Source organism: Musca domestica, unplaced genomic scaffold, assembly GCF_030504385.1.
Source record: "Musca domestica strain aabys unplaced genomic scaffold, Musca_domestica.polishedcontigs.V.1.1 2, whole genome shotgun sequence".
Taxonomy (NCBI): domain Eukaryota; kingdom Metazoa; phylum Arthropoda; class Insecta; order Diptera; family Muscidae; genus Musca; species Musca domestica.
In genome coordinates this window covers 38444917-38462647 of record NW_026712249.1, presented here as the reverse complement: position 1 = coordinate 38462647, position 17731 = coordinate 38444917, and the positions used below count along the sequence as shown (strand labels likewise).

Here is a 17731-nt window from a genome sequence, read left to right as displayed (position 1 = left end):
TACCCACCCAGCAGGTGTTTATACAATCGTTTGTCAAAGTTTTTCAAAAAAACAAAAAAAAATACTGGAAAACAAAGGACCATCCAGTAAAAATAAGAGCAATACAATTACTATATACATCAAAAAATATATATTATTAAAAAAAATACGAAAACAATAATAACAAAAATGTCGTTGCTAACCCACCTATTGCTGCCTCAATTTACACTCAAATAATCTCAGTTAGAGGTACCTGTCTGTAGTTCCTATTATTATTTTTTCTAATTTGTTTTTAAGTTGAAATCAAACATTTGAAATCATAACAAAATTGCATTCTTATCAAAAATCGGAAAAAGAAAGTAAAATAAACAAGGCGGGAGGACTCAAGTACCCACAATCAATAAATAAACAATTAACCAGTAAAAAAGTCTTAAAGTCGGGCGGGCCGACTTTATGATACCCTACACCACTTTGCTAATTTAGTAGAGCTCCGCATAACAATTAAAAGTTTTTATGGGAGAATTCAATCATACACGCTATGATTATAATTATAATTTAAATTTCAAAGGACTAAATATGCCGAATCATTTGTATCTTTGAAATTCGGAATTGTATTGCCCATTTGGTGCACAATTAATTTGAAACCGGATAAAGATATATATGGGAGCTATATCCAAATCTGAACCGATCTCGATAAAATTTTGCAAAGATATTTCTGAGCTGTATTTGATATATTTCCATGAATATCGTTGTTACGGAGTGCATATTACGGTTGTGGGTAACAAATATAACAAATCGGATGAATAATATATATGGCAGCTATAGCTATATCTGAACCGATCTTCACCAAATTTGACATGCTAGCTTCTAGACTCAATTCGGTAGTAAGTGCCAAATTCCATCCCATTTGGACAAATATTAGACGTTTGGTGCACAATCAAAGGTAAATCGGACGAAGTTATATATGGGAGCCATATCCAACTGAACCGATCTCGATAAAATTTAGCAAATGTATTTCTGAGCTGTATTTGATATATTTCCCCAAATATTGTTGTTGCATAGTGCATATTACGGCGGCGGTGGACAAAAATAACAAATCGGATGAACAATATATATGGGAGCTATAGCTATATCTAAACCGATTTCGATCAAATTTGGCATACATATTTTCAGGCCTAATTTGGGTGTATATGCAAAGTTCCATACAATTCGGACTGATATTACACGTTTGGTGCACAATAAAAGGCAAATCGGACGAAGATATATATGGGAGCTATATCTAAATTTTGACTGATTAACTCCAATTTCAATAGGATTCGTCCTTGGGCCAAACAAATGATCTGTGCAAAATTTCATCTGGATCGGGCAATAAATGCGACCTGTATTTTGTTTACAAAAATACATGGACAGACGGACAGACGGACGGACGGACATGCATAAATCGACTCAGAATGTGATTCTATGCAGATCATGGGTCTATCTCGTTTCCTTCTGCCTGTTACAAACAAATGCACAAAGTATAAAAATCGGAATAAAGCCGTGCTCAAAAATGGCAAGAAAAATGCCACCATTACACAAACATATCGGAACCTACAGGTGAGACAAAACTGGAACCAACTTCAGACTGCTGTCATTTCTAAGCCACTCGTCCGACAGCTGTTAAAATTGCTTACAACTGTACAAAAGCATTTTGGTGAGAATTTTCCCGAAAAAAAAAAAGTTATTTGTGATGGAATCCAAGCGTGATAGTGTGATTTCTTTATATTTGGCTGGAAAACCACAAGTGACTATCGTTAGAGCACTCCAGCATTTAAATGTGAATAAATCTTTTGTGTCTCGTACCATCGCTTGTCAACATCAGCAGAAATGGTTCGAAAAGTAAAGAAACGACTTGATCGAAACCCGCGTCGCAGTGGTCGAAAAATGGCTCGTAAACTGAACATATCGCAAGATTCCATTCGGCAAATATTGAAAAATGAGCTCAGGGTAAAGCCATTGAAATTCCAAAAAGTGCAAGAACTTACACCGCAGCAGAAAGAAAATAGACTCAAAAGAGCTAAAGAGTTGCATCGCTTCGCCCAAAGTGGTGAAATGCCGAATTTGTTTGTCTCCGATGAGAAAACATTCGTTGTTCGGCCAGCCGATGATCGCTCTCCGCTCGTATTAATCGACCGTGGCATTAGAATAAATGCCGAATAGTATCGCGAAAATATTCTGGAGGGTGTATTAAAGCCTTGGGCACGCAAACATTTTGGCCGCAGACTTTGGACATTCCAACAGGACTCAGCACGCGCCACCCAAGAATTGTTACAAAATGAGGTTCCTCGCTTCATTTCCAGCGCACAATGACCATCAAAATCTCCGGATTGGACTATTGTGTCTGGAGTATTTTGGAAAGCAACGTTGGCTTCGCGGGGAATGGGCGAAAATACCGCAGACGAACATTTGGGCAGCGTGTAATGGTTTCATTGGCCGTTTGAAGGTCATAATTCGTTCCAAAGGTGACCAATTCGAAAAAATTTAAACTTAAATTTATTTCCGACATTTTTTGCTTTCATTCAATAACATTTAAAAAAATGTAAAAATTATGGCGTTCGTCTTTATTGTAGTTTTTTTTATCTCACCCTGATTTCATCTTTACAACAGATTTTGTGCTAGCAACAATGTTTGTGTGTAGGAAATTTGAGGAGATGGAAGGATGGATTTGGATGCTTATTTCGCTTTCTTTGAGTGTTTTCTTTTTCAAAATCTTGGATGGGGGAGATACCAGAAGGACTGGTCCGATCTCTACCGTTTTTATAACAGATCCTGTGTTGATAAAAAATATTCAGATGTGATAGGTGTAAATGGAATCGAATGTTAATTTCGCGTTTTATGAGCTTAATGGATATTCAAAATTTCGACTTTTTGTGGGGGAGGTACCAAAAGGAGTGGACATATATATTCCATCTTAACACCAGATCTTGGGCTAGTAAAAATATTGTGATGTGTGTAATTTGAAGACAATCGGACTCTTACATCACATTTTATAAGAGTTATAATTAATCAAAATTTTGACCCCTTGTTGGGGGGGGGGTCTAGTGGACCGATATTGTACATTTTTGCACATGACCTAGCACTGATGCATACATAAGGATTTACAAATTTGGAGCAAAATCGGATTATCTTTCCTATTTCTGAGCAGTAAATTATTTTTTTTGAAATGTTAACATTTTGTGGGGGAAATGCCAGAAGGAGTGGACCGATAGTGCTCATCTCCGAACTCGATCTAAATTTGATAATAATATTACGATGTACCAAGTCGGATACTTCCTTCGTGCGCACCAGCCAGCCAGACAGAAGCTCAGATGGACATCGCTAGATGTCCTGAATCGGATTTAGTCCAAATAGACCTAATTACCTAATTATTTCGAAGAGGCACGTTTTGGCCGTATCAAATGATAGCCATATGGCTGAGAGTATAAAAAGGAAACACATAATATTCATAGACCCATAGGAGCTATGTAGACGCATCCGAGCAAGAGTTTTTAAATTTCTGAAAATATTTTCAAGGTATAGCCCTGCTACTATCGATGACCTCTTAAATATGATTTTTTTATAATTTTTTAAATAATAATGTATCCCTAAAGGAATCATCTAGACTATAATCGTGGATTTTTGACATAATGTTATGAACGAATCATCAGAGCTAAAATGACGTGTTTTTTTAAAGAATTGAAGCGGTTTTAAGTTTTCTGAGAGCATTTCCACAAGGGCTACCATCGATATTTTTCAGAAAATTTTAAAGGGTAGTCATTATGTCTAGAATTGTAGCTACAATGGAGGAGTTACTAAGAATATTTCAAGGGTGCAATTGATGACTTCATTGAAAAAAACGGAGAGTAAGGCTTATATCTTAAAATGAGAATTTTTCTGGTACGAATTTTTCGTGTAGGGTTTCTCATGAAAGGCCAATGCCTACTGTTTCATTTAGTTTTTTCCTTTTCTGAAATGTTTGCAATGATCCACTTAATGCAATCAAATAGACCGCAAACTGGTTCCAAGTTGTTTTTACGGCAGCACGAGATTTGCGAATTCAAATCACTTAGTCCGTCAGTCACTCTTGTTTTCGGTGTGTTTGTTTTTTTGCTGTTGTTTACACGCCTCCAGTGGTTGTCCAGAGCGATGATGATCATCATCATTATTATGACAGACTGACCATAATTGTTGAGACTGCCTTATCAAACTATCGATAGATTGTTCATACATGTATTTGGTTGCTACACTTGTTGCGAACAGCACAGTGGGGGATAAGAAGAGCATTTCAATGGAGGAAACAGTGGCAAGAAATTTAAAATAATTTTTGATGGAAGAAGTTTGAATTGAAATTTATGGGACTAGTATACAATTCGGGGGTTTAATTTAAAAAAAGAAAACAATAAAAAAGTCGAAGTCAATATCTGAAAGAGTAGTAAAATAACTAACTAGGTACGACGAAACGGCTGAAGATAAAATTGATTAAATTTTGCACGAAATTCATACTAAAAGGATACGGAAAGTAATAAAAGGTACTAAAAATTTAATACTTTGTATTGGACAATATGAGACACTGATGGAGCACAGAATAGATGAACCAACGGATTTTTGGAAATTTGAACTTTATGGTTACGAAAAATTCTAAAATGGTACTAAACTTCTAAATGGTCCCATTTGGTATTATGTGAACGGATGAAATTTAATATAATAATCAAGGTTGGAAATTAAGTTTGAAATATGAAGTTGGTTGTGAAAAGTTGGTTGGAACAGCTTGGTTTAGGGTGAACGAATGTTGCTGGAATTTTAAAATTTTGTATTGGGGTTCCCCGTTGTTGGTTGGTCTGTCATAAAGGGGGGTGTTTTGTAATTGGGCACTACAAGTGCACGAAATGTACTTTATTTGGTAAAATTTTTGGAAATGAGTACTGTAACTATACGAAAAATACTAAATGGTACTAAATTTGGTATTGGTTGAAGGGATAGAGCTTAGATTCTGAAATTTGTTATTTAGATTACTGATGGGGATCCCGTTTGTACGAAAAGTACTAAATGGTACTTAACTTGATATTGGGTAACGTGATAATGCTGGAATCCTCAAATTTAATATTGATGTCTCTTTTGGTAACAGGAATTTATGTACTATAATTGTACGAAAAGTACTAAATTGTACTAATTTTGGTATTGGGTAAAGGAATAGAGCTAAAATCCTGAAATTCGTAATAAATGGTACTAAACTTAGTACTGGAGGAAATACAAGAGCTGAAATCCTGAAATTTGATATTAAGGCCACTTCTGGTATCTGAGGTTGAGATATGGAGATACTATAATTGTCCGAAAAATAGAAAATAGTATTAAACTAGGTATTGGTGGAAGGAATAGAGATAAAATTCTGAAATTTAATATTTAGATTACTGAAGGTATCAATGTTTGAGATTTTTACGAAAAGTACTAAATGGTACTAAATTTGGTATTAGATTAAGGGACAGGTGAGGATTACTCAATTCTGATATTGAAGTCTGTATTGGTATCTGAAATTGAGATACGGAGGATGTTTCGGATATGTGCACTATATTTGTTCGAAAAGTACTAAATAGTACTAAATTTGGTATTGGGTGAAGGAATAGAGTTAAAATCCTGAAATTAAATATGGATGTCACTGTTGTTGTCTGTGGTTAAGAAATGGTGCTGGTTTTGTATAAATGATATATATGTGCATTTTGAGTAATAAAAAGGCCTTACACGTTGTTGGAACGAATCCCAATTTTAAGGTGGACTTTTCTCTGACGATGTAGCGGGCACTTGCTAATTGATAATATATAGCCTTAAAATGTTATAATGGAATTTTTTTTAGTACAAGAATCATTGGTTTAAAAAGGGTTCAGATCTATTTATTTATTTATTTATTTTTTTTTTGGTATAGTCTCTACATAAGGTTATATCCTGATTTCTAGAAATTTTTACGTTTTTATCATATATTCTAAATATTTTCGGTAAATTTTTGTATAGGGTCTTGGTCGTATTTTCCGATACTAATTATTATCAATTTTGCATTATTATTTTTTATTTACTAAACATTTTAAATAGGAAAATTTGTCGAAATTTGTTACGAAATATGGTTAAAATTTTAAAAAAATACTTGAAATCGGAATATTTCCTTTCACAGGGACTAACAAAAAACTGAACCATTTTTTAGCCAAAGATTCTTGGAGTAATTCTAGCTTCTCTACACAATTTCAAACCTCAATATTAATTGCTGCGAAATATAACTCAAAATATAAATTGACGTCCTTTGGTGTATGGTTACGGCTGTATAAATGCCCAAAAAATTAGCCTGAAAATACAATTTATATTAGTATTTCAATACCTCCAATAATTTTCCCTCGATTTTCTACTAGGTCAACACATTTCATTGTAATACTTTTTTAATTTTTTCTGTCAAATAATTCATTTGCAACAATTATGCCATAAACTAGATAGATTTATTTCTTCGATATGTAAATGTGGTGTTAAACGCCTGCTTCTTACAAACTGTTATAATTATTGCCCTCTGCTGGGCTATGAATGAATGGAATACGTATTCGATTCGTATTGTTGCTAAATTTTTATTAATTAATTGCCACATCTTTTATTCAGATATTTTCCTCAATTAATTATTTATGACCGTTTTGGGTTGCAGGCAGGCAGTCAGTAGCTAATGACTGCAATTTTAACTGATTTATATTCCGATTTGTGATCATAAAAAATTAACAAATTGCATAGTTCTGCTAAAAACGCCATAAATAGGGGAGGCCCTTTGGCAATTCCCACGTCATAGGTACTTTATGGTTATGAAGGGAAAATGTTAGTCAATATTATTTGAATATTATTGGCTGTCCAACATAAAGGATTTTTTGGAGATTCTCGTTTTCATACCCTCAGCCATATGGCTAGATAGGGTATATATCATTTGATACGGTCAAAACGTGTCTCATCGAAAAACGGTTTTAGACCCTAGGTCTCTTTGGACCAAAACCGTTTCAGGACATTTGGAGTCGATCTAGCGGTGTCCGTCCTTCCGTCCGTATCTATGTCTGGCTGGAGCGTACGACAACTCTCGAAGGGAGTATCCGATTTGGTCCAAACTTGGTACATCGTAATATTATTGTCAAACATAGCTGGAGTTCGGTGATGGGCACCTCCCTTACAAAAGGTCGGAATTTTCAAAAAACAAAAAAAAAAAAAAAGGATAGGAAAGGAAAGGAAAGGATCTAGCGATATCCGTCCTTCCGTCCGTATCTATGTCTGGCTGGAGTGTACGACAACTCTCGAAGGGAGTATTCGATTTGGTCCAAACTTGGTACATCGTAATATTATTGTCAAACATAGCTGGAGTTCGGTGATGGGCACCTCCCTTACAAAAGGTCGAAATTTTCAAAAAAAAAAAAAAGGATAGGAAAGGATACTCCCATTTTGCTTCAACTTTGTCAATCCTAATATTTGCATCCGTGATAGGTCAGGTGCAAAAATAAAAAAACATAGGTTACCTCCCCTCAAAAATTTAATAATTATAAATATTATAATTTGTAATGTAAGAGTCCGATTGTATTCAAATTACACATATCACAATATTTTAATTAACCCAAGATCTGGTGTGAAAATGGGATAATCGGTCCGCTCCTTCTGGTACCTCCCCCGCAAAAGGTCAAAGTTTTCAAAAAAGAAATATTTTACTGCTCACAAACAGAAAAGATAATCCGATTTTTCTCCAACTTTGCAAATTCTTATATTTGCATCAGAGCTAGATCAGGTACGAAAATGAACTATATCGGTTCACTCCATCAATTTACTACCCCCCCTAATCCGATTCCACGCAGACTTGTCACATCTCAATATTTCCATAAGCACAAAATCTTTTATAACGATGGCAGAGATCGGACCACTCCTTCTGGTACCTTCCCCACAAAGGGTCAACATTTTGAATATCCATGAAGCTCATAAAACTCAAAATTAAAATCCGATTCCATTCGGACTTGGCATATTTCAATATTTCCAACAACACAAGATGTGTTATAAATACGACAAACATCGGACCATTCCTTCTGGTACTTCCCCCACAAAGGATCAACATTTAGCCAAAGCGGTTATAAAATCCGAATTAAGCAACCGGTTCTATTCATATTTCACATATCCCATTATTTCCTCTAACACAAGATATGTTGTGAAGATGGAATATGTGGATCCACTCCTTCTGGTACTTCTCCCTTAAAGGGTCAAAATTTTGAATATCAATGAATATTCTTAAAACCCGAAATTAACATCCGATTCCATTCAGACTTGGTACATCTCAATATTTCAATCAATACAAGATATGTTATAAAGATGGTAGAGATCGGACCATTCCTTTTATTACCTCGCCAATAAAGGTACAAGATTTTGAAAAACAAAACGTTCAAAAACATCGAAATAAGCATCAAATTCTCTTCAAAGATAACACATACAAACATTTTTGCTAAGGCAATGATAAATATATCCGAACGTCTTCTGTTTCCTCACCCACAAATGGTCACAATTTCCAATACTTTGATCTGTCAAAATTTGCGAAACAAATCAGCGATTCAACCAGAAACCAGTGTTGAATAGGGAATTTAGGTTTTCGCATAAAATTGTGCTAGATGAAGTACAACAAGTGAAAAAGCTGTAAGTTCAGACGGGCCGAACTTTAGAACAAATTTGGAAATTAAAAAAAAGTAAATTCCGATATTTAGGAGCTATAAAAGGGCCTGCACATACATACGTAATTGTTGTCATAGCCTGTAATACCCATTAGGAACTTCAAATACGAATTGTGAAACAATTTTGGTGAATACTGCCGCTCAAATCATAAAAATACAGAATATAGGGAGGTAGCCATATATGGGGGCTATTCGGAGACCTGGGCCTGCATAGACAATTTTCTGTCATAGATTGAAGTAACCATTAGGAACTTCAAATGCGAAATTTCAAATAATTCCGGTGAATAATGTCGCCAACGTTATATTGTAGCTATACGAAGACCTGGATTTGTATAGACAATTTTCTGTCATAGACAGAAGTACCCGTTACGAACTATCACTATGTACATTGTACAATGTCGATAAAATCTTCAAAATTCAATCAAAAATTCCTGCAGACAAAACACACATTTGAGTAAAATATTATCAACCTAATTCCATTCGCTCGGAAGCAAGAGCGATTTCCACAGACGGACAGACATATATCTGGTTAAAATTTATATGAGATTTTAACATTTTTTAAAAATTATCACATATCTCAGATAAAGTGAAGGAAGTAACCATTATATAGTCCAAACCTGGCACGTCTTTAAGATTTATTTAGATCTGATACGAAATGATCAATATTGGCCAACAATTTGAATAATCATAACAGAAATCAAAATTTATTTAAATAATCATTGGCTGATACTTTTTGACTTGTTTTAATATTATTTACTGCAAAACATAAACGATTTCTTTAGAGATTTTATTTTTTAAAGGCAGAATCCCCTTTCCCTTATTGGGTTTCAAAAGTTCCTTAAAAATACTTCTTCAAAAAAGTATTTCATTTGTTTATCACACAATTGCCACAATATTTGTTTTGGTGTGCACTCAAAAATCTGCGCCACAAAAATAATTAATTAATTAACGATTTTATAGAGCACACTTAAATGATTCTTTAATTGTAGACAAGTCAATACTTCAGAAGACTTCGTTTTTATTGTCTCGTTTGTTTACTCAAATATTTCGAAATTAACAACAGTAAATTAGCAACAACAACAACACAAAATTCTAGACGCCAAACGTAACCAGACTGTTAAATATTTGACTCCCGTTTGCGATATTTATTTGAAGCTTCAATTTTTGAAAGAATTGTCTATTTATAGTTTCCCAAAATATCGTTTTTTTAAATTTCGGTTAATTTGTTCTTAAATTATTGAACGTTTTTTTTTGCTTTCCAACTTTTGAGAGCGGGGATTTTTATAGTTAATAGTTGGCTAAAAGCTTTTCGAGTTTATTCTTCTTAATTTTTTTATTAGCACGCGTCATTAGTCATTGTCACAGGTATTCAATTCTATTCAATTCACGTTTTTGGTTTATTCGAAACGTGTTATAAATTTAATTGAGATAAAAATTTTGCAATAAAAACAGATTTAGATAAAAGTGAAAGTGTTTTAGAAAACAATAAAAAATTTTTATGGGATTTAAATAAAAATTATTTTTCTGTAAGGGAGAGGGTATACAGGGTGAGATGAAAGAACTGCATCCAACTTCAGACAGCTGTCATTTCTAAGCCACTCGTTCGACAGCTGTTAAAATTATTCCAGTGACAGCTCAATTTATTGCTTACATGCGTACAAAAGCATTTTTGTGAGAATTTTCCAGAAAAAAAAGTTATTCGTGATGGAATTCAAGCGTGATAGTGTGATTTCTTTATATTTGGCTGGAAAACCACAAGTGGCTATGGCTAGAGCATTTCAGCATTAAAATAAGAATAAATCGTTTGGTAGCGTAACCCAACGTCAAGGAGGTGGACGGAAGAAAACAGCAACATCAGCAGAAATGGTTCGAAAAGTAAAGAAACGACTTGATCGAAACCCGCGTCGCAGTGGCCGAAAAATGGCTCGTGAGCTGAACATATCGCAATATTCCATTCGGCAAATATTGAAAAATAAGCTCAGGGTAAAGCCATTGAAATTCCAAAAAGAGCCAGAACTTACACCGCAACATAAAGAAAATAGACTCAAAAGAGCTAAAGAGTTGCTTCGCTTGGCCGTGGTGAAGTGGTGAATTGCCGAATTTGGTTTTCTCCGATGAGAAAACATTCGTTGTCCAGCAGTTTGTAAGCAAACAAAATGATCGTGTTTACTTGCCAAATAGGTCAGCTGAATTGTGCACCTTCGGTTGGCCACCAGAACTCAAACACCGGCCGTATTAGTCGACCGTGTCATCGGAAAATATGCCGAATATTATCGCGAAAATATTCTTGAGGGCGTATTAAAACCTTGGGTACGCAAACATTTTGGCCGCAGACCTAAGAATGGTTACAAAATAAGGTTCCTCGTTTCATTTCGAGCGCACAATTGCCACCAAAATCTCCGGATACCAATCCGTTGGGCTATTGTGTCTGGAGTATTTTGGAAAGCAAGGTTGGCACTAAAAAGTACCAAAGTGTCGATAACCAAGCGCTTCGCTGGGAATTGGATAAAATACATTCGGGGTAAAGAGATAGAGCTGAAATTCCGAAATATAATATTAAGCGTCACTGTTGGTTTCTAGGGTTTACACATGGAAACGCTTAAATAGTTTTGAACAGAAAAATTCGGATGTGGGTCCATTTTACAATGGTTTTACCAATAACCTTCTCGGTGAACTTCAAAATGACAGATATTGAAGACTTTTAGGTGTAAAATGTAAACATTTTGCGAAAAGGGAAAAACTTGAATGTATAAAACCTTGAAAATCTGAAAATTTAGTACGACGTATGAAGTTTTATTACAATTTTTTTATCAAACTGAACCAAATGTACCTTTGTAGTACCAAAAAGGCCAAACACGAACTGTTGGAACGAATCTAAAATTTTAAGGTGGACTTTTCACTGACGAAGTAACTTGTTAGTTGATAATATTTTAATACTATATTTTTATTGTGTCAATTGTTTAATCTTTTTAATTATAGTTTTGAGTATTTTATAAAATTCTCATTGATTTGCTAAAAAATTGCGAATTTTTCTTAATTTATTTGTTTTAATTTACTTATTAGTAACTATGTTTTTATGTGATAATAAAAAAGTTTTTTTTCATATTTTTGTTGAAAATTTTACAAGATTTTTATACATTTTTAATTTTGTTTTGTTTTTTATTTGGCTAAAAAGATATATTCGATTTAATAAATTATGTATTAATTAATATTGTATTAGTCTACTTAAATACTAGTATTTTTGTTTTATTTTCAAATAATTATTTAAATTTGTTTTTAACAAAAATTACTTTTTATTTAATTTTTAAAAATATTAATTTAATTTTTAAAAAATAGTCCGTTTTACGATATTTGATTTTTATTAACACGTTTTAAGATTTTATTTATTTATTTTTCTTTTTCAATTATTAATTTTTTTATTCTATTTATTGTTTTTTTATGATTTCCTAATTTTTGTTTTAAATATGCTTGAAAAAAAATATAATTTCATTTTCAATTTTTAAAACTACGTCTTCCTAACGACATTTTATTTTTATTGGAATTTTCAAAATTGTATTTATTTATTATACCCTACAACACTATGTGTTGGGGGTATTATAAGTTTGATTGGGCCAAAAATTATGTAACACCACGAAATATTGGTTTCCCACATAGGAAAGTATATATGGATCTTCCTATCTCGCCGAGCTGAGTCGATCTAGCTATGTATGTCCGTCCGTCCGTCTGTCCGTCTGTCCATGTTAATTTGTAATCACTCTACAGGTCGCAATTATGGCCCGATCTTCACGAAATTTAAAATGTAGGTGGGGTTAATGTCAGAATAGAACCCTATTTCTTTTGGAGATGATCGCCAAATGTTTAGGGGTTGAAATGGACCAAATACTGAAAAAATGTCGGATTTTGCAGTAGCTATACAGGTCGCAATTATAGACCAATCGACGCGGAATTTCGCATGTAGCTAGAGTTTAGGGCGGGGAAGAAGCCTACCAATTTGGGTGGTCATCGGATTATATTTAGCGGGTAAAATAGACCATATCTTTTGTATTGAAAAAATTCGAAATTTTTCATTAAACCGCGAATATTTTAAATCCCGGCGAAATCACAAAGCCATAACAGGGTTACTTCTGATTTTTACATTGATGTTAACATCCAACAAATCGGATATATAGCAAAATATGTGCGACATATATGTCTATCAAAGAAGATATGCTTGAAAGATCTCATATATGTCGAGAACGGCTGAACTGATTTCGACAGTTCTCATTAATTCAGAATGGCCTCTTGGCAGGAAAGAAAAAACGTCTGAAAAAATCGCATAAAAATATCTCTCTAAAGATGAAAATATTGATTTTGTAAAATATTCTCATATTTTTTCAATTTTGTTATATTTTTGGCATATTTTAATTTTGAATTAAACATTTGGTAATATTTCTACAGCTAACAAAACTAAGTAGTTAGGATATCAGGATATCATATACAGATCGCATTTATGACCCGATCCTTACGAAATTTTGCATGGGGATAAGATGAGGGTCAGAACAGAAGCCTACTCTTTTTGGAGATGATCCCCATATATTTAGGGGTTGAAATGGACCGAAAAACTGCAAAATTGTAGGCAGGTCGTAATTATCGCCCGATCATCACGCACATTTGAAAGGGGGTTACCGGACATTGCAAAAGTCAAGCAGTTTTGGATGACCATCCAAAAATATTCAATGTGTGAGATAGTTTGCCAACTTTTGTAGACAAAATACGAAAATGTCCATTCCAGTGACTTTTTGGAGAATTCACAAATACAGGAAAGACGCACTTCTGACTATTTCGTTAACGAATATAGTCAAATGTCTGTATCTCATATAGATGCGTTTCAGTCAAAAACCAATAATAAATGTTAATATTTTGCCACTTCTAAGAAATTATAGGTCTTTGGGAAATATTGGTTCCAGATCTAGGAAGACCATTTAAGTGCAACATCTACCAATAAATTGGAAATGAGCAAATTAGTTTAAGTTGCTATTATCCGAAAATTAGAGAACGAAACTTGATGATTTTCTTTTATTATTTGTCACAATATCTTGTGGAATTCTTTCGAGTATCTCGCCTATATAAACTGTATCGTTTATTATAGTGTTGTAGGGTATTCAACGGTCGGCCCCGCTCGACTGTAGCCTTTGCTTACTTGTTTTTTTGTTAATTTCTGATTCATTTCGAAATATTCATTTCAATATTAACTAAATTAATTGTTTTATTTATATTAGTATTTATAAATTTAGTTATTTATTTAACTATTTTTATTTTATATTATTTTACTTATTTTGTAATTTATTTTTCAAAAATTCTCCAATTTGCTTTAATAAATGTAACTTTTTTATTTACTTTTAAAAGAACAAACCCTTTTTATTTTTATTTTCATTCCATAAACATTTTTTTTCATTTATTTTTTATTCAATATTTTTTTTGTCAATCTATTAATTTATTAATTAATTTAGAATTTTAATTAACACATACATTTATTTATGAATTTATTATTAATTTTTTATTTACTTTCCAATTGTGATTTGAACTAAAACGTCACTTTATTTGTTTTCTAAAAATATATATTTTTTATTTATTACTTTCTATTAGTCGAAAAATATGTATTTTGAAAAAATATTATTTATTTATATTTTGTAATTCATTTTTCAAATATGTTCCAATTTTAAGAAAAATAGCCTTTTTTGATTTAAAAAAAAAACACGTCCTTATATATTTTTTTATTTATTAAACATTTTTTCGTTGTTATATGTTTTTGTTTTCGTTTACTTATTATATATTCATTAATTTTTTGTCAATTTATCAATTTGAATTATATTAATACATACAATTATTTCTAAACTTATTATTCATTTTTTATTATTCATTGATTTATTTAATTATATTCCAATTATGATTTTAGTTTGTTTGAATTGTTTTGTTTTCTGAATTATTATTTATTTATTTTTTTTTTTGTAATTTGTTTTTTATATTTTTTCCAATTTGCTTATAGAAAAATATAATTTTTTTGATTTATATATTTTTATTTATTAAACAATTTTTGTGTTTATTTATTTTTTATTTACTAATTTTTGGTCAGTTTATTAATCTATAATTATAATTAATACACACAATTATTTATAAACTTATTATTCATTTTTTATTTATTCATTGGTTTATTTATATTCCAATTATGATTTTAGTTTGTTTGAATAAAAACGTCATTTTATTTGATTTTTAAATTTTTTTTTCTAAAAAAAAATTTTTTTGTATTTATTTTTTATTTAGTCTAAAAAATATATTTCAATTTTTACACATAAAAATAATATTTTTATTTGATCTTTAAAAGTTTTACCTTCGGCAATATTTTTTTTTGTTGATACTTAAAAAATTTTTGGTTTTTTTAAATTTTTTTACAGTCTTTAACGACTTTATTTATTGTCTTTAATGCTTATTTGGTTTTGTTTTAAACGTTAAATTTTGTGGCTGATTCTGTGATAAATTTTAATTTGTTTTTAGATGTGTTTTTTTTAACAATTTTTATAAAAAATAATTGAAAATTGCTTCAACTTTAAAATAAATATATATTACACGTAATTTAAAAAATATTTTCAAATAATTGCATTTTTGGGTCAATTGTTAATTGTCTTAAATTTGATTATATATCAAATTTTATTAAAAAATACTGTAAAATATTTTTTTCCAAATTTGTAATTTTTAATTTTTTATGTAATTTATTTTTATAAAAAATTATTGAAAATTGCTTCAACTTTAAAATAAATATATTTTACACATAATTTAAAAAATATTTTAAAATAATTGCATTTTTGGTTCAATTGTTAATTGTCTTTAATTTGTTAATATATAAAATTTTATTAAAAAATATTTTTTTCCAAATTTGTAATTTTTAATTTTTTATGTAATTTTTGTTAATTTCTCTTTCGAGACGAAAATTAACATAATTTTTATTCACTATTTAATTTAAGTTAATTTTGTTAATGAGTTTGTACATTTTTAGCATTATTTTTCTTTTTTTGATTTCTTGTGCTTTTTTTTTTATTTTCAATTCTTTCACTAAATATTATTTTATTATTTATAATAATTTTTTTTTTTACCTCCTTGACAGTTTTTTATATAGTTGTTTTTAACACTTTCAATTTTTTTTATTAAATGTTTCTATATTTTCTATCTCAATTCCTTTAATATTTTCTACTCCTTTTAAACACTTTTGAAAATTTCACAACTTTTCTTTTGTTTAGTTATTTTATTCGCAAAATAACGATCTTTAACTCTGGCCAACAAAAAAGCGACTGAAATTTCAAACCGATTTTGAAAATCTTTTAAAAAACTACTAAAATTCAATGACTCTGCCTGTGTTCGCAGTGGCAACATGAAGTTGAAAAGTGGTGCCGTTGAATGCTCAGTTAACTACGAATGGAATTCGCGATTTTGCGAAGCGAACAATGCCTGACTGCTACGCCGACAGGTATGTAAACGTTGTCTAGTCTAGACGAATGCAGCAAAACATTGACGATCTACACGACATGGTGGCGAGCGTACACATCGGCGTAGAAAAATACTTCGGACGGAACGTCGACGTTTTGGTACATTTGAAACGTTATCGGAAGGCCGTAGCAGTCATAGATTGCGCTGTGCTTGGTTCTTGGTTGGAAGTTTTTTTTTTGTGATTCTTTTGTATTCCGTCTAGGTTATTTTATAAAGATTACTTTTTTTCATTTTTTTCAAATATTTTTGTTTTGTTTTTTTTTTTGCAAAAAAATGAAAAAAAAAACTCTAAAACTAATGAATTAATAGAATAATTGCTTCAATATTTTTTGCACACTTTAAACTTATCTTTTATTCAAAACCCCAAGAATGAAAACAAAATTTAAAATCTTTCAAAACAAATTACCTCGACAATAGGAAAATTTTCGCAAAGGAAAAATCCACCCAAAAAATCTCACACTTTTTAATCTGCGGCGATATACACAACGCTAATGGATGGGTGGCTGAATAGCTGCTGTGATGAATTTATGCAGATTATTTTCTTTTGATCTTTTGTTAGTTCAGAGCAGACAGCCTGTCTTTTGTCACTTAAAACGTGAGCTGAACTTGTTTATTGTCGACTGTTGTTGTAGTAGTTGTTGTTGATATGGTCTTTGACACCCGAGTTTTGTCTGCTATAGCTCCGCTAAAGATGTTTCTATTGTTACCGGTATTTTATGAATGACAATGTCAATGCTTATTTAAGCATCTTTATTTGAAGCTAAGCTTGTATAAGCTAGTTGGTTGGTGGCGGCAGGCTGCTACAGCGCATAAGCGTTGCTGCATTCTATTCTGTTTTGAAGATGTATCTCAAATAATTAGTTGGGGTATTTAGTGGATTTAGTTACAGAATGTAATTCCGAAACCTTATTACAGAGTCCAAAGGTCAGTGGAAAAATTACATGAAAGTTCTGGATATTTTATAGATTATTTAAAAATATTTAAATATTTGGTTTTAGAAAATGTTCTTTGAAGGAGTGGACTGTTTTAGTCAATCCTAGAAATTGATCGAAATTTGAAAAAAAAAAATTAAAAGTGTGCAAAATAATAAAAAAAAATAGATTTAAAAATTGTAAATGGGGGAGTTACCAAATAAAGTGGAACAAAGAATCCAATTTTGAACACTTTCATAAAAATTTCATAAAAAGTATAAAAGACATTTCAGATTTTTTCAAATGTTTATTATCAGTAAGAGATCAGAAGAAGATGACGAACGGATTAGCCCACCTTTGAACCTCAGGAAGTCCATCTTTGAACTTGTTATGAAAAATAACGATTTTAAAAATAATTAGGCTTTACTTCTGTAAATCTACGAAAATCTACCAGAGGATATGACATACAAAGAAAGATTGTTCTTTAAAAAATTGTGAAAAATTCCACGTTTTTCTCCTGTCAAAGTTCTTTTCAAAAAAAAAAATTAACGCACGGTTTTTTGTATGAAGTCCTTGAAAGATATCCAAGATTTTCGA

General features: G+C 31.5%; 1 protein-coding gene across 2 annotated transcripts in view; it reads right to left on the bottom strand.

The window, feature by feature from the left end:
* The window catches only part of LOC101901341 (uncharacterized), a 40484-nt gene extending 23570 nt beyond the window's left edge, over positions 1 to 16914 (bottom strand). Inside the window, exon 1 of one of the 2 annotated variants that reach the window (XM_059122148.1) lies at positions 16630 to 16914. The gene's annotated coding sequence lies outside the window, so the exon portion shown is untranslated. Of the gene's footprint in view, positions 1 to 15832; positions 16041 to 16629 lie in introns of those variants that run through there. The other variant, XM_020039198.2, reaches the window with a different exon arrangement.
* Between the last annotated feature and the right edge of the window lie 817 nt (positions 16915 to 17731).